At 53.1% G+C, this 17,955-nt stretch overlaps 1 protein-coding gene across 1 annotated transcript in view; it reads right to left on the reverse strand.

Moving 5' to 3' along the window:
• CD82 (CD82 molecule) overlaps positions 1 to 11,957 on the reverse strand; it is a 46,531-nt gene extending 34,574 nt beyond the window's left edge. The window contains exon 1 of the mRNA XM_084894710.1: positions 11,832 to 11,957. The gene's annotated coding sequence lies outside the window, so the exon portion shown is untranslated. The remainder of the gene's footprint in view (positions 1 to 11,831) is intronic.
• Between the last annotated feature and the right edge of the window lie 5,998 nt (positions 11,958 to 17,955).

Consider the following 17,955-nt stretch of genomic DNA (forward strand, 5'->3'; position numbering starts at 1 on the left):
TTGGAGCTGATTCTGTGCCTCTGCCCAATCCTTCCCCCATTATTGGAGCAGATAGAGTTCAGGCCTCAGACTAGGCCCAAGCAGACGCCCCTCTCACGGGGGTTAGGTGGGTGGCGGTGGAATGAAGCTGACTGCAGGGAAGGGGAGGTGTCGGCATTTCCTGAGCTCCTGGAATCCACCGACATTAGCGGTGGTATTTTGCGTGCTTTGTCTTTTACGCAAACCTTCCAGAGGTCAGGGAGGCACATAACTTCATTTTCAGGAGAAGGAAACCAGGAGCCAGAGGAGATAAGTGACTCGCTCAGGGTCACAAAATATGGGAGTCACAGGTCGGAGGCTGACCCTGAAGTCATCAGCTGCCCACAGACCATGCAGACCCAGTGCTCCGAGTCCTGCCAGCCTGGGAGACCCCACAGGGGTCTTGAAGCCACAACAACCACAGGAGCCACAGCCCTTGCTCTCACAGCCTCATTGGGGAGTTATTAATCCAGTGGGCCAATTCACCCATGGAACAGACCAGAGAGAGTTGAGATGTCTTGGCCGGAATACCAAGACTCTCTCGGGGGAAGAAGGTGGATAGAGCTGGGCCTGAAGGAATGAGGAAGACTCAGTCCGGTCAGGAGATGGGGAGGAGGGTAGGGCATTCAGGCAGAACCCCAAGGCCTGGGCACCGATGTCTGAGTCTGGAAAATTCTGTACTGTGCATTTGGAGGGCAGTACAGGTTCCAGGGGAAGCCAGGGGCTGAGGTGGGAGGGTGAAGAGGGGCTGAACCCCACTTCCCCCCACCACCAGGGGTCTCAAATGCCCAGGTCTGGGCAGGAGCTGGGAACAGGGACAGCCGGGACCACTTGATCTTGCCTCCCCAGGTTCCTGGCCTAGAGCAAGAATCTTAGGATACCTTCCTGGAAATCTGGGCCCCTGACACTCAACATTTCCCCCTAATTCCCCAGCCCAAATAAGAGCCCTGGGACCCCTAATCCTATGGTTGAGAATAGAGAAGAGCCCAGATTTCTCCCGTCTCAGTTAGGGGGCAGGGTGGGGCCAGGGACCAAGCTCAGGATGGAGAGCAAAGAAAACATGGTCTAACTCCTGGCTCCAGCACCTCCTTAGCTGTAGGATCCTGGGTATCAGCCTCTGTCATCATCTCTTAAATGGGCTCAGTAATAACACCCTCGCTGCCTATTTCACAAGGTGCTGGGAGGATTTTAGGATTAAGAATGTGAGAAAATGTCCGCTGCTAAAAGCTATAAAGCATAAGGTATCATTATGAGAAATGAGGATTTGGGTGCCTCAGGCATGGGCGTGACTGCCCATGGTCTCTCAGTCAGGTGGCTGCAGAGCTTGGTTTTACTGGGCCTTCTGATGGCTAGGCCAGGGCTCTCCCACTGTAAGACACCCTCCCCCCCCCCCCAAATCCCAGGGAGCCCCGGCCCCGGGGCTGATCCTCTTTGCATGGGTGGTGGCCTCCCCACATCCCAGCTCCTTCGGCCCAAGATTGGCTGCCACTCTGGACCAGGGACCCTGCCTTGGAGTTTGGGGTTGAGAGCCCAGTTCTGCCCCTTTTACAAGTAGTTTCAGCTCTGGGACCCTCAGTTTCCTCCTCAGTGAATGTGGACTGATAATAACCTCCCCTTGGGGGTCTGGTGGGAGGCTGACCTGACCTCATGGCTGCAAAGTGCCCGGGGCAGGGACTGGCACACATTAGATGCTCCACAGATGAGGGTTCTCTCTCCTCGCCCTCCGCTCTGCCTGCCAGGCGCTCCCAGGCTTGGCAGGAGCAACTTTCCGTCCTCTGGGAAGACTTGGCCAGAACTATAACTGGGAACATAAACTGGTGGGAGGACACCAGATCTTGGAAGAAGATCACATTACCGAATGGCCAGCGGGGTGGGAGGGAGGTAAAAAGTAGAGCAAGACCCAGGCTAGGGGACCAGTGTAGGGGAACCTGCCTTCCCAGCCCCCTCACTTGGGGTCCCCTGGGGAAGCACAGTGTTCAAGGGAGGTACCCCTGCTCCTCCACTGGACCCGCATAGAATAAGCCCAGAGTTGTGGAGGGGAGGGGAGAGAAGAGGAAGGAAGGGGAGGGGAAGGGAGGGCGCAGGAAGGAGACAAGGCCAGGGATCCTGTATAGGCGCTCCTGCCGGCTTTGAGGGCACACCCTTGGACACGTCAGGCCCCCTGCCAGAGCCTCAGTTTTCCTTTCTGCAAAATAGGGACAGTGATAATCATCTTATCCTCCTGCCCATCAATATGCACAGAGCACACACTGGTGGAGGGTGGTGAGGTGGGGACAGGGGAAGGTGAGTTCAGGCCTCACATGAGGCTTTACCAAATAGGGCAAGGCTCCTGCTGTCAGCAGCACCAGGAGCTGAGACTCACCACACAGCCCCCAAGGGCCCCATTCCACTACTCCATTGGTTCTCAAAGTGTGGCGCCCAGACCAGCAGCAGCTCCTGGGAACATGTTAGCTGGGCACATTCTCAGGCTGCCCACCCGCCCGCTCCACCCCCCAAGACCAACACAATCAGAAAACCTGAGGGTACAACCTGTGCTTTCACAAATGCTCCAGGAGACTGGCATCTGTCTGTTTGAGAGGCCCTGCACCACCCCATGATCCATGACCCACTCCTACTCCGGAGAAACTTCCTCCCACAGCCTCCTCTCCCCATTCCCTGGCTCCCGGAAGGCTGCCTGCCGGGCAAGGAGTCACCATGGAGAGAGGTCATTAAACAGTAAAGAGAGCCCATAATTAGTTAATGACACCACTGGCTCTTGAAGAGGGGGTCAAAAGTCAGGTTACAGTTGAGGAGAAAAAGCTCCCCCATATCTGTCTTTCACACACACACACACACACACACACACACACACACACACACGGCAAGAGCTTGTCCCCTTGTTTCTGTGGGCCTGCTAACTAGCAATGAGGAACACTGACTGTCTGTCCCTCCCCCCAGGGAGACTGGAGCTAAATTTGAGGGTACATTCTAGTGGGTGTCAGGGAAAGGGCTTTTCCCTGAGAATCTGTGTTTAAAAAGGTCTGAGGGCCAGACCTTTTTGTGGGCAGTTTCTAGTCACGTGACCAGGAAGCCACTTGGAGGAACTCACTTCGTGGTTGTTGAGCACAAAGTGTATGTCTGGACAAGGTGATCGCGATAACAACGTGGATCGTAATAAAAAAAAATGCCAACTCGTGCCACAGCAGGGGAGCACTAAACTGGGTCACAGTAGTCCATGTGGCACAGGCTTCTCTGTGGACAGAAAAGCATGTGGTAGGAGAGGATTAAATAATGTGGAAAAATCCTCCCTTCCAATGTTAACTGATATGCCACAGCACAGGAAGTAGTTCATGTGGTATGCTCCCAATCGTGTGTGTGTGCGCGTGTGTGTGTGTGTGTGTGTGTGTGTGTTCACACTACTTATCTCTGAATGGTTATTTCCTTCTTTGCATCTGTTCCTCCCTCACCCAGCAAATTTCTCCACAGAAACCATTTCTTCAGTAATTAGAAAGTTATTCTTTAAGTGCCCATTTAGGTCCTATGGAGATGACTTTTTTTTTTTTTTTTTAACAGAAACATCTCTTTTGTACATCAGAATCACTGGCCTGGGGTGGCCTTGATTATAAGAGAGACTTAGTCCTCTCAGAGAGCATCCCACATCCCATATGGTCCCATCAAGAATGATCAGGGTCAATGAGTGGAAGCCAAGAGAGGGTAGGTTTGCTTAAATCCTATACCACATTTTTTTTAAAGAGTCAGATCTGTCCAGAGACAAAAGGTAGTGAACTCTCCAAGCCTTGAGGTATGTAAGCAAAAACTGGATGTTTTCCATGGGATCAGACTTGGTAGGTGTTTTCACTCAATGAACCATAGAGCTACCCACAAAAGCACAATCCTGCGAGTCTAGTCGCAAGCACCCAATTTGGCCTTCAACTCTAAGCCAAGAGCACCCAGGCTGAGGCTGCAGCTCGCACATTCTGATCAAGGACCAAGCCAGCAGAGACCCAAGGCTCTCCAGGTCCCCAGAGCTCCCAACAGCCTGGGGAATCTCCACTCCAGATCAGGGCCTCACTCTTTGCCATTTCCCCAAAGGAGTGGCAGGATCAACCTTTATTCATCGTTATCAATCTCATTAGCTTTTGGCTTGAAGGGAGGATGCATTGTGAGCTGTGCCCAGCACTAAGCTGTTTACCCACACTAATTGTCTCATTTAATCCTCATGCAAGCCCACCCAAGAGAGGGACCAATATCACTCTCCATTTAATCTCACAATAACAGACCAAAGCTATGAGAGACTACAAAACCTGCCCAGAGGTGAGCAGGTAGTGGGAGGAAGCACTGGGCCATCCCGAGGTCTGGCCAATGGCAGTCCTAAGAAGCCAGAAAGAAGCCTAAGCTATAAGTACAACCCCAGTGGCTCCCTACGTGCAGCTTGCACCCTTCTGCCCCTTGTGGGGATTTCTGATTTGCACAAAGTTTGATAAACATGATACTGTGTTATACAGTCTCCTGGCAAAACCAAACCAAACCAAAACAAAACAAAAATCCTCTGCTGGACCCTGCCATATCTGGAGCATTGGTTAAAGCCACTCCTTCCATCCCCTGACAAGGTGTGGGACAGAGAAAAAGGGAACCTGAGAAGCTCTTTTGGGAAAAAAACAAAGTAGATGACACATCCTTCCTGCCCCAGTTACATTTCTGCTGCATATTCAGAGAGGCCAGAGGTCAGGGAGGTTAGTTGACTATATGACCAAGTGACCTAAGGCCTACCCACTCATTCGCTTGCCACAGAACTTCCTACAGACCAAGGCGCCTCACCCCTCATGAGTTTCTATTTCCTCTATTGAGGCTGTCCCATCAGGTCCCATTGCAACAACATCCTAATATTCCATCTCCTAAGACAGTGAGCGGGAGAGTGATTTTTGCAACCGCAGTAGTAGAATTATTCATTGTTATCATTATCCGCATCGACAAATGAACACTTACTGAGTGCCCATTGCATACCTGGCATCGTCCAAAGTGCCTTATATCTATGAGAGGGAACACATATTTTTTCCTTGACCAGGAACCTCTACTGGGAGAATGCCTCTGGCCTCGCCCCGCCCCCTTCATGCCAGGACCCACAGCGGCTCCTCTGATTGGTTCGTCTGGAAGGCACACTGGGCATGCTCAGTGGGCCCGCCTCCTGCAGAGCTGAGCTGCCTGCTGGAGCGTTCCATCACCTGAGCTCCTCTCCTCTGCCACCACCTGCTTCTGCAGCGAGGCTGGCACCGGCCCAGCGCCGCCTGGGACCGGACGGACGGGTAGCTCTGCCAGTGCCAGGGAAGGCAGCTAGCGAGCCCTCTGGGTCCCGGATCTACAGCCACGCTCTCTCTCCGGCTGGCCTTCTCAGTGATGACGCTGGCGTTTGGCACTCCACCTTGGTCAACTGTTTTCTTTTTGCTCGCTTCCAAATTCAGGAGGAAAAAGGGGGTTCCTAAGAAAACCGCAACACGCTTAAGCTCCTTTAACCCTCCCAGCACCTCCCTGAATTAAGTATTATTATTTCCCCCAAGGTTGACGTGAGGAAACTAAGCCTGTGGGTGTCAAGGACTGTTGAACAGCTTGTTGAAAAGTTTTCTAATCACCAAGCAGCACTCGGGGCGTGTCCTCCACAATGGAAACTGGTGAAACTCCCGTCCATATTAGACTCTTATCTCCCAGGATCGGAGGCCCAGGGCCAACGCTACTCCTTCCATAGACATTCCCTCTGTCTTTTGCAGGTTGACAAAATGATATTCATTTTGAAAAAAAAAATATTGTTTTACTAACAACAAAAAGCTCAACGTGAGCCCAAGTTCATATAATATATATTTGTTTAACTATGTATAAGATTTTTTATAGCTTTATTGTGTCTTCTTTCTTAAGCATTAAAAAAAAAAAACATATGGGCTCACTACAGATACAGAAGATTCAGAAAATAGGGGAAAGCAAAAAAATAAATAAATAAAGGTCTGTAATCTGATCTATATAGTCTCTCAGTTGTGTGTATATTTAAGTGGATTCATCTTCTTGTTGAGTACAGTCGTGGAGGCTGGGACAGCTCTGCCATTCTGTGCCTGTTGTGTCTCCACGGGAGTGCCAGGACCCGCCCACCTACAGAATGCCTGCAGAATGGGCCAAGCACCCAGAAGTCCCTTCGAGAATAAAACCCTGCAGATGCCCACTGCGACATCACATGGGCCTCGCTCACAAACACCAAGTGCAGCAGAATCGTTATAATTCTGTAGCCCAAGAAGGGCTGTAACTTGTCCAAGGTCACATGGCAAGTGTAGGATGATGAGCTGGGATGAGAACCCAGGTCACCTGATCTCCAGACGCGAGCGATTCACCAAGTTTTTCTGCCCCCAGAGACTTAAGTCCTGCTTCCTATTAATAATAGCCAGCCTACCAAAACCAGCGTGTACCCACATAGCACTTACTCTGTGCCAGGCACACTTCATAAATGATTCAAGTACATGAATTCACACCGTTCTCAAACGGCGCTACGAGGCCAGTGTATTACCATCTCCGTTTTAGATGCACAGAAAGGTTAAAATGCTTGCTGAAAGTCACGCCCCACAGCTAAAGGGCAGAGGCGGGGATCATTTATAGGCCGCTTGGTTCCAGAGTCCGTGACATTGCCATGGCTCCTTCCCCACTCTCCTAGGCCAAGGCCAGCTGGAACCCGGGCCAGATCTGAAGCCTGGCTCCCTCCAGCCTTGTCTCTAGCACTCTATCTACTTCTCTGCATTGGCTCTGTGAGCCCAGGTCTAGATCCTCAACAACTCCCACCCCGGATCACCCTTCACACATGAGGGAAAGCCAGGGGTGGTGCCCAAAGAAGGGGCAGGAGCCCCCACTACTGGGAAAGAAGACAGGGGAGAGTGGGGGTGCTTCCCAGAGACTCCCACTTGGTGGTCCGGAGGGACAATATCAGGGGTGGACTTCTTGGAGGAATGGACCTCCAATTCCTCCAACCCTGAGCCGCGCCCTCACAGGACAGTAGCGCCTTCCGCAAATGACTGCTGAGTTGAGGTGCCTTCTCTGGCTGAGTCAGGGTTCACTAAGGACCAGAATGACCCCTCAACAGGCTGAGGCTGGAGGAAGTCTGGTTGTTCCCCTCTTAGGAGGCCAAAGGCAGGGCCTCACAAGGGAAACTGAAACGCCAACTGAGCAACCCCAGGCCAGCAGACCATTCCGGCCTCCCTGGACCCAGGTTCCAGGAACGGGGAGGGCAGGCCTGAAGGGCAAGGCAGGGGCACTCAGACTCGCCAAGGATCTGGCACCGTGCTGGGTCCTGCTGGGCTGCCCCAAGGAGAATCACTTATTCATTCAACCATCATTTCCCGACTGACTGCTGTGTGCCAGGCCTGGAGCCAGAAGTCAAGGATACAGAGCTGGGCAGGGCAGTCCCCGCCCGGGGGTTCCCGGAGACACTCAGTATGCCAAAGCACAGCGGCCAAGAGCCGAGTACTGGGTGTACATAGCGCAGAGGATGTGGGTTCGGGAAAGTCGGCCACTGACGTTCAGACCTACTTCCCCTCAGGAAGCGTAGAGTCATGTTGGGGAGTGCCAGGTACCACCAGGAAGAGCCAGGCGGCACCACACAGCCAGGTGGCACCACACAGTGGGATATGACTAGTGTCTGGTGGCACAGACACATGCTGGAGAGCACAGAGGGCCCATGCCATAAGACACACTTTTGTTTTTTCCTCATGTTCCCCTGTGAGGTAGTTACCATTATTATCCCCAATTCTCAGATTCAGAAACTGAGGCTCAGAAAGAGTCACATAGTGAGGAACGAGCAGGGTGAAGATTGTGGCTCCGAGTCCAATTCTTCACCACCATGCCATCCCATGAACCTAAGAGGCAGCCAGGTGGAAGGGAGGTGAGGGTGCTTCTAGTGGAGGAATAAGCAAGGGTGAGGAGAGGGGACTGATTGTTGTACGTCTGAAGGAGCCACCCACTTCCACTCTGTATCAAGAGCCTGTGTTGTGAACGTGTGCATCTGTGCCCTATTTTACGAAGGACGGATCCTGCCTCTAGAACCCTCTGAGAGCCAAGGAGAGAGTAGGCCATTAGCAGAGCAGAAGGAAAGCCAGGAGAGGAGAAGGCACTTATAGAAGGTCACACAGCCTGCAAACTGAGGACTTGGAATGAACTTCATGACCCAGAGGACAGGCCTCTTCCCTCCCCTCAGCTGCTTCTCATGTCAGCACAGAGTGAATCAGCTGTGGACAGGAAAACCATGGTGGAGGGGGAGAAGCCCAAGGGTGAGGCAGGAACCAAACACCAACTGGGTCTGTGGCTGGCCTCCTCCTCACGGGCAACATCAGGGCGAAGGGAAGAGGGAGGCGACGTGTCCCGTGTCCCATACGCTTGTTTACCTCTGGGCTTCCCTCCTGGCTCCTTGGATTGAGGCTTGGAGGAGAGGAAGTGGTGGGCAGGGCAGTTCCCACAGAGATGAAACCAGCCCTTCACCCCTGACCCCTGCCTGGTTCCAGACTCTTCCCTCCCTCCTGCCTCCCCCAGAGTCAACTCCTGAGGGTTGGATGCACTTGATTTCATCATAACCGCCCCCTCTGGTGTTCCCCCGGGGGTGGAGGAAGTGGGTAGAACAGTTTGGAGCAGGGGGTGAAGGCCAAGGCAAAACCAGGTGGTGCCAGCTGACCCCAGAAGCTCCAAATCCAAAGGAGCGCTCAAGGCTTGGGTCTGCTCGGCCCGTGCCAGGAGGGCCTGTCAGGTCCTTGGGAAAACGGCTTGGGCCCAGGGTTGCGGGTGGAGGGTAAATGGGGAGGAGAAGCTTCCATTCCGTGGCTTAAAAGTCTGAGGCCGAGAGAGAAAGGGGACTGCCCCACGTGGCAGAAAGTTCCGAGGAGCCTGGAGGAACCCACATCCACCCACACACACAGAAAACTGGTGCCCCCACGGGCTAACCTCTGGCCCGGGCCCTCCCAGGGCTAGGGCTATGAGGGGAAGAGCCACAGGCATTTCTCCCCATCTTCCCAGCTCCCAAACCCACTGCTGACAGGCTAAAGCTCTGCCACTTGGCCCAGGTGCCTCCCATCATGGCGAACACAGGGCCTCCTTGGGTGGCTCCTCCTCCCTATCACTCCGTAGCACTCATCACCCTCCCAGCACCTCCCCTGCCCACCCCATCCAGCACCTTCTGAGCCCCTGCTATGCACCGTGATCCAGCCTGGGTGGAGAACAGAAAGAAACACAGGGACACTCTCACTTCTCCCACGTCACCTGGTCCTTCCCACTCCTCTCTGCTGTGCCTTTTCTAAGCCCCAGCTGCAGATACCCCCAAACCTCCCCGTGCCCCTCCCTCCCTGTCACCACAGCCATCAGTTCCTTATCCCTTAACCGCTGGCTGGGTCACCCACTCCGGCACATCTGGCAGATCGCCTTCCCTAAAGTGCCACTCAGACTGTGTCACTCCCATGCTCCAGTGGCTCTCACTTTCTACACATCAAATCCAAATGTCTCACCTTGGCATTCAAGGCCCTCCACGAGTTGACCCAACCTACCTGCACAGTCCCAGCTCTTCAGCTGGACTGGTCAGCCAGAAGTTCCTTTCAATCTCCCTGAGCACTCTGACCTCCTTGCCTCTGACCAGACATTTTCCGCTGCCCCAACACTGTCTTCCTTGTGGCTGCTGAAACCTTCTCGCCCCCGCGCCCGCCCCCGCCCAATCCGTCAGGCTCACCCAAACTCCACCGCTTCCATGAAGCTTTCCTAATGACCCCTCTAGCCCTTTTTTTCCATTTATCTCCTGCAAACTGTAAGCAGCTAAAGATGGGATCAGTGTGTCACCGCTGGTCACTCATCATGTGGGGAGGAGAGTGGCGCATACAACTTTCCAGGCAATGTTTACTAAGCATCTCCCTCCACGGGCACCTCCTACCAACCTCTCCCTCCCCACCACACCGAACTTCAACCTTATGTCAGATGCTTGGAGAGGGGAGTCTGTAGCTCCAAGTTGACTCGAGCCCAATCTGGACTTGGAAGCCCAGGTAGAGAGCCCTGCTCAAGTCTCACCAACTCTAAGAAGTGCCCTCATTTCCTGCCCTGCTTTCCCCAGTGCCTCACCTCTAAGCACCACGTCTACCCCATACTTTCCCTCTCTCTCTCTCCTCCATTTGATGCAGCCTTCAATCAGACTGTGTCCATTGTATTTCCTAGCTGGTTCTAAAACGTAGGGCTCATCTCCCGAGGAGATGCTGGCAGCTGGCATACAGCATCCCCAATCTCCTCTGGTGCCCATCTCTGATCAGACGGATAACAGGTGCCCACACTGCCCCATACCTCCACCCAAGCCCACTGTGCAGTAGAGGAGCTGGATTCGAGCCACCAGAGCAGTACAGACCCATGAAATCCCATCTGGCCTAGAGCCCTGGATTTGAGGTACCCTCTCCCGAAGGACCGTGGTGCGGATGGGTAGTCCTCACTGTCAGCAGCTCAAAGTGAAGGCAGAGACCAGGTAGGGCTAGTTCACCTCGGAAACAACACCTAAGAGATAGTAGGTACTCGGGACACATTTTTGTGTTTATTTCACTGGACACCCAACCAACCTCAAGCCATATTATAGAAAACTCAGCCGCTCTTTGGTTCAGATGGCAATCTGAACCTCAATCCTGAAATGGACAGCGTGATGCTGGTGGCAGGTGGCAATTTCTGGCTCCCACAGGGTCAGAAGGGGATGCGGCCAGCCTCTGACCCTCCAAATTCCAGCTCATTCCCAGGCAGGAAGCCAGTCCACCACCTGCCCGTCCACATCAGAGCAGCTGGCATGGAGTGTGGCCTCGCTGAGAGCCTGGCGCCTTGCTAAGCGCTGTGTTCACATTATTCCATTGAGCCCTCACCACCACCATTGGGTACTGTCCTTACCCCCACTTTACAGATGAAGAAACTGAAGCTTACAGGGAAGAGCAATCCAAGTCAGTTTGGTCCCAAAGCCCTACTACCACGGCCCTGGCACAGGGAAAACCACAACCACCAAGGACGGAAACCTCCAGAACCAGGAACTAACCTAAAACCTTGGGCATGCAGCAAGAACCCCAGGCACTGGGCTTAATCTGGATCCAAAGTCTGGTGGGGTTTCCCCTTATCTTTCCCATTCACGGGATGAGAACTTGTCCCCTGCTTTCTACCCTGGCCCCCCCAGGCCAACTCACCTTGGGGTTGGGGGGAGCCCTAGGAGGTGGACAAAAACCCCCTTGAGTTTCTGGCCCAAAGTCATACTGAGCTTTCAGAGTTGGGGGGAGGGGAGACTGAAAGCTCCCTGACTTGGGCTCCACTCCCTCTGGGCTTGTGGGTTCAAGCCCCATCTGAGTAACTAGTGTGGGTTTTGAAGCAATTCGCTTCACGCTCCCGAAGTCGTTGCTTTGCTCAGTGCCGCTCGGCAGGCAGAAAACTGCGGTCTGAGCAACGCGATTTGCATGTCTGGCTGAACTGCACTTGGCTCTCACCTGCCAGCCCTCACCTTCTGGGGTTTTAGTGAGAAAGGGCAACAACGGGACCATGAAGTTCAGTTGGTTCAACCTCCCTCCTTTTCCTGGAACCCGAGAGGTCCAGAGCCCAGGGGGAGGGATCTGCCGAAGGACACACACACAGCTGGTGCATGGCGGAGCTGGAGAACCGGGGTTCAGGACTCCGGAACTTAAGCTTCTTCTCCACCACCAGCTGCCTTCGCGGCGGCCCGACCTGTCACTTGTTCCAAGAAAGCTGCCCAAGCGCGCCCTGGAAGTGGTGGCGGAAAACTAACTTTGCTCCCGGCCAGCGTCCCCGGACCCCCTGCCCCTCCTCACCTGCTGGTTCGGCTTTCTGTTCGGCGCAGCAAGCCTGGGGTCGCGCGATCGCTACCCGGTCAGCGTCCGGCTGTGCAGAGACAGGCTCACCCACTGCCCGCGGTCCTCAGAGAAAGCAGAAGCCTTGGCCAAGCCCCGCCCCCGCCCCCGCCCCCGCCCCCGCCGAGGACACGCCCCGCCCCCGCCCCCTGCCTTCCCGACGCCAGGTCGCCGACCAGGCTCCTCCCACCTCGTCCTCCCCGACTCCGAACCGAGCAGCTCCGCCCTGGACCGGGCTGGGGTGGGGCCCCGCCCCTTGTCCCGCCCCTTGTCCCGCCCCCAAGCCCCGCCTCTTTCGGCCGTCCAATCTACACGCCAAGCCCCGCCCCCAGTACGCAGAGGCTGAGGTCCGACCCCAGGCCCGCCCCCGCAGCTCGGTCCTCGGTGCCCCTCCAGCTTCCTGGCCCCCCGGGATACAGCCTGGCTCCCCAACTGGCGGGGCTCCGCGCTCGAGCCCTGTAGGGTGGGGAGCCCCACTCGCAGAGCTACCTAAGCCGGGCCTGTCCCACCTCGGCCTTCCCAGTCTTGCCCTGGCCCCCGCCCCGCTAGGATGAGGCCACGCCCCTCCCCCAGCGCCTACCCAATTCTGTTCGGTCCTGCCAACCCGACCCTGGCGGGCGGGCGAGCCTCCGGCCCCCACGCTGGCATCCCCGGGCGGGTGTATGGGGGTGACCGGTGAACGAACGGTGTGGGAGCGGTTTGCGTTCCAAGTCTGAACCTCTATCATCAGGAGGCGGCTTGGACCCAAGCACTTTTTGAAAAGACGGACAGCTACCACTGATAGAACTCTGGCCAGGGGCCCGGCTCTATGCCAAACGCTGTAAAAAAAACCCAAAAAACTACTGGCTCCTGAATTTGCACAACTCTAGGCCGATATTGCGCCCATTTTACCCAGGACCAACCTGAAGCAGAGGGAAGGGAAGTGGTGGAGGTGTGAGAGGGATCCAGCCCCAAGCCTTGAATCATAGGCTTGACGCTGCCCCAGCTTGCCTGGACTGGCTGGCCCCTGGGGAAGTGGCCTGGCCCAGCCAGATGTTGGGGCAATGCCCAACAGGCTGACTGAGGTGAGGGAGGAGGAGGCGTGGGTTGATGAGGGGGTGGGGGCGGGAGGGATGGCAGGAGGGGTTGTGGACCAGAGTCACTCAGAAGGTGACTTTCTCCCTTGAGAAGACAAAGCCCAGAATTCAGATGGGCTGCAAAGGATCTCCAGATAGCTGTGGTGCCCCCACCTGCATTCCAGCCCTCTGCATTCTCACACCCCACAGGGAAGGTTACCCGGCAGGTTACAGACCAGGGCCGTTGACTTGTGCAGTTGACAAAGCTCTTTCATTCCCATTAACTCATTGGAATCTCCTGTGGAAGTCATTCTGCGTGGGTGGAGGAGGAAACTGGATCTCAGCCAGCATAGTCCTTCCCAAAAAATGGTCCCTGCACCGCAGCAGCACCTGGGAACTTGCTAGGTATGTGTGTTTTGGGGTCCCATCCCAGCCCTACTGAGCTAGACATTCTGTCGGAGGAGGAACCTTGCAATTTGTTTTAACAAGGTCTCGAGGTGATTTTGAATTCCACTCAAGTTTGAGAAGAAGTTAGGGTGGTCGGACGATACAGACCACACAGGCTCCTGGGAACCTGGTGGCCCAAGGCAGGTCCAAGCATGTAGAGAATTCTTCTGAGTTCATATGAGCTCAATTCTTCTGAGTTCATATGAGCTCAATTCTTCTGAGTTCGTATGAGCTCAAAACCATTTCAGGGAATGCTTCAGAGGACAGGTTAGCCGTTTCCATTATGCACTTGGAATTACGTGGGAAGTAAGAAAGGTTACAGGACGGTGAGGTGAGAGCAAGGTGGGGATTGGATTACAGGGTAGATAACAAGATTCTGTGCCTTCTTGAAGGCGGTTATGATTATTTCAAAGATGTGTATATTTAGATGCACAGGGACGGAGCTTGCTTAAGGCAAAAAATAACCAACAAACCTTTTACTAAAAAAAGTTATGTGCCTGGCAGGTGACTACCTACCCTCCATGACCTGCCAGTTAGGAATTTATGACCAGATCACCATGTGAGGTGACTTTCTATAGAGCCCCTTTTCATCCACAGGACTTCCCTTTTCTGAGATAAGTCCTTAAAGGAGTAATACCATGTTTCCCCAAAAATAAGACAGTGTCTTATATTAATTTTTGCTCCCAAAGATGTGCTAGGTCTTATTTTCAGGGGATGTCTTATTTTTCCATGAAGAAGAATATGGTACACATTTATTGTTAAATGAAAATAAAGGAAATTTATTACCTGTATATGGTACTGTAGTACAGTAGTTGTCAACACAAACCAGACAAACTGTGAATCTTACAGTATCAAGAATTTACTCATTTATTCGATAACAATCATGTCATCATCTTCTGGAACATCATCATAACAATTCAATTCCTGACTTTCCTGGTGAATTTCTTGTGACTCCTCTTCTTTCAGAATCAGTGGACCAAATCTCTCATGTTTAGCCTAGGGGGGCCTTATTTTCAGGGGATGCCTTATATTTCACTCAGAAGGAAACCTGTAAGCAGGTCTTATTTTTGGAGGATGTCTTATTTTCGGGAAAACACGTTAATACCAATGTTGAGAGTGTCTGTTGATGATCAACTCTGATAGTGTTCATGAAGAGTCAGCCCACACTTGGACACTGTACGTGCCCAACAAATATTCTTTTCCCAGTAAAAAGTCTTCTTCATAGAATCTCCATACCAAATTGTTCTTCCCACGGAGGGACACCACCCACCCTGCGAGAGGCCAAGAGCCTGACCTGCTCCCAGAGGATGCCACTGCTCCTGGTTCAGGGACACACTGTGAGAACCACTGTGCTACTCTGCCTTGGGCTGGGTTCGAAGCCAACCCGTGCAAAATGGGCATAAAATGCCCTCCTCTCCTACTGTGCTCATGCCCTGCCCCTCAAACTAGGTGTGTTGGTGATGGCGATTGGCCGTTGACAAAACAGCTGGATCCCATTGGCCCCTCCCTCCTCCTCCATACAGACATCTGATCACGTTAGTCCCAGCTGCTACCCATGCCTGCTTCTGTCACTCCAGATTAGAGATGGGAGCAGCTGTGGCAACATGAAGGGCAGTCTACAGGCAGCTTCTGAAATGTCTGCCATACTCCTGCCACCGCCCCCACTGGGGCACTGGTCCCATTCCCTAACATGAACTACTCTAACATGTTAATAGTGCAAATTAAGGCCCACATACCTTACATATAAACTTTTATTTTTTTAATATATTTTTATTGATTTTTTTTAATTTTTTTTTTTACAGAGAGATAGAGAGATAGAGAGTTAGAAACATCCATGAGAGAGAATCATTGATCAGCTGCCTCTTGCACACCCCCTACTGGGGATATGCCCGCAACCAATGTACATGCCCTTGACCGGAATCGAACCCGGGACCTTTCAGTCTGCAGGCCGACGCTCTATTCACTGAGCCAAACCCGTTTTGGCTAAACTTTTAACAGACTGAAAAATAAAACATGTTTATTCTCCTGTCTTGAGAAATATTCTTTACTAGAGGCCTGGTGGATGGATTCATGCATCAGTGGGGTCCTTCTGCCTGGCCTGTGGGGATCAGGCTGAAACCGGCTCTCCGACATCCCCCAAAGGGTCCCAAACTGCAAGAGGGTGCAGGCCAGGGCTGAGGGACCCCACCAATGCACGATCAGAGCCAGGGAGGGATGGTGGGAGGGCCCATCTCACATAGTCCCAATCAGCCAGACTCCAGCAGCAAGCTAACCTGCTGGTTGGAGCATCTGCCTCCTGGTGGTCAATGCGCATCATAGTGACTGGCTGAACAAGTGGACAGACACTTAGCATATTTAGGCTTTTATTATATAGGATAATGACCAAGAAGGCCACGTTCAAATTTAAAATTCTTGGACTCTTGGAATTCTCTGTAGGAACTGACAGTGTGGGGTGGGTCAGCCCTAACTTGATTTTCAGCCCACCCATCTTGATTTTCCTCCTAGCCCCACGTCTGTCCTATGTTACAAGTGGCCTAGGACCCAAGCATATAAACATCCCAGCCAATGTGGCCAAACTGTCCACCGGTCTTGCCTTTAGTTTGTACTTGGTCACCTTTTTAGGGATGCACACAGGGCCATATTGTACCCTCAGAGGGATGATCCTGGGAAAGTGCTTGTGTAAGCCCTAACACTGGTGTTGAGTCCTCTAGGCAGAGATTTCCGGGGGTTTATATGCCTAAAGCGTGATTGAGGAGAGGGATGGGGTGAAGTGCAGACTCTGAGTGGACACAGGTCTATGGGTGGCACTGCCATTTGTCCTTGTCTCCCCAGCACCCAGCACCCAGCACCCAGCACCATGCTCACACACATTGGAAGCGTAAATCACTGAGTAGATGTCTGTCTGAGTTCTTTACGGACATCAGGTCATCAAATCGGGCTGGTTGTGCCATCATTTCCTCTTTCCAGTAGCAGTCATGTTTTGGCATGGCTCACCTGGGCGTTTTGCTGGCAGAGAGCAGAGCGCCCTCTAGTGAGAGACTACTTGCATCTCTTGTGAAATTCTCCAGTCCCATCCAGAAGTGAAGCTGGGAGTTCTGGAGGTGGGAAAAGGGGGCAAGAAGAACGACTCCAGAAGCCTTGAGAGAAGATATCAAATGACCAAGTTGGAGGCAGGGGAGGTGGTAGGATGGATATGCCCATGGGTGTCCCAGCTTCTCAGAGAATGCCCCCACCACCACCGGGTGTGGCACAGGAGCGGCAGAGCAGGGGACCTGAGGGTTCTGGTGGGCAAGGACATGGCTGTGAGGGTCTCACTGGCGCCCACAGGGAGGGAGGAAGGGAGGCAGGAAGAGTGCCGCATCTGTTTCTTATCGCTCGGGAACAAACCACCCAATCATGTAGCCCATAAATCTGCAATTTAGGGTGACTCGGTGGGAAGGGCTTATCTCTGCTCTGTGCAATGTCAGCTGGTTCAGCCGGAGCTGGAGCATCCATTTCTGAGACGGCTAGCAAGTTGGTGCTGAGCCAGAGCTGGGGACCAAGGCCTCTCAGTTCCTCTCCATGAGGCCCCTCTGCACGCGACGTGGACTTCCTCATTGCGAGACAGCTGGGTTTCAGGAGCAAGCAGAGAAGCTCATTGCTTTTTCTGACCCAGACTCTAATCGTGTAGCATTGCTTCTTTCGTATTCTATTCCTGGAGGCAGTCACCAAGGCCCACCTGGTTCCAGGGGAGGAGACATACTCTCTCTCTCTCTCTTTTTAAAAAAAAATATATTTTATTGATTTTACACAGAGAGGAATTGAGAGGGACAGAGAGTTAGAAACGTCGATAAGAGAGAAACACCAACCAGCTGCCTGCCTCTTGCACACCCCCCACTGGGGATGTGCCCGCAACCAAGGTACATGCCCTTGACTGGAATCAAACCCGGGAGCTGTCAATCCGCAGGCCGACGCTCTATCCACTGAGCCAAACCCGTCCCGGCCATACTCCCTCTCTTGATGGCGGATGATGTGGCAAAGTTTAAGAAGACCTTGTAGGATGGACGCCACTGTCGCACCTTTTCTTGCTGGTCGGGGCCTCAGCCAGGAAAATACACTCTCCCCCAAGTAGGTTGTAAGAAGGACTGGAGTAGAAATTCCTCTGATGGGAACTGAGCATCCGAAGTAAGCTGACTCCACTTCTGGGGATTTAGCTGAAGGAACTCAAAACACTAATTCAAAAGAATGGTATGCACCGCTCTGTTCGCTGCAGCATTATTTACAATAGCCGAGACGTGGAAGCAGCCCCAGGGCCCACGGATGGATGAGTGGATAGAAAAGGCTGTGGTACGTATGAACGAAGCTGATTTAAAGAAGGGAAGCAGACAGTATTTCTCACATAACCATTCGTGCGTGAATGCGTTAAGTCCCGAAGCAGACAACGAGTCTTCAGTACTTGGGTTATATTTAGGATCTTCTTTCTTCAGAGCCCTTCCTTGGAGTAGAGTTAGCACCTTCTTCCCCTCCTCCTGAACTGTTTCCTTAAAAGTTGTAAGTTTATTTATTAAAGTTATCAATTTAAATAGCACTCACTCCTTTGGTCC

The sequence above is a fragment of the Pipistrellus hanaki genome, assembly GCF_964339955.1.
Source record: "Pipistrellus hanaki genome assembly, chromosome: 9".
Taxonomy (NCBI): Eukaryota; Metazoa; Chordata; class Mammalia; order Chiroptera; family Vespertilionidae; genus Pipistrellus; species Pipistrellus hanaki.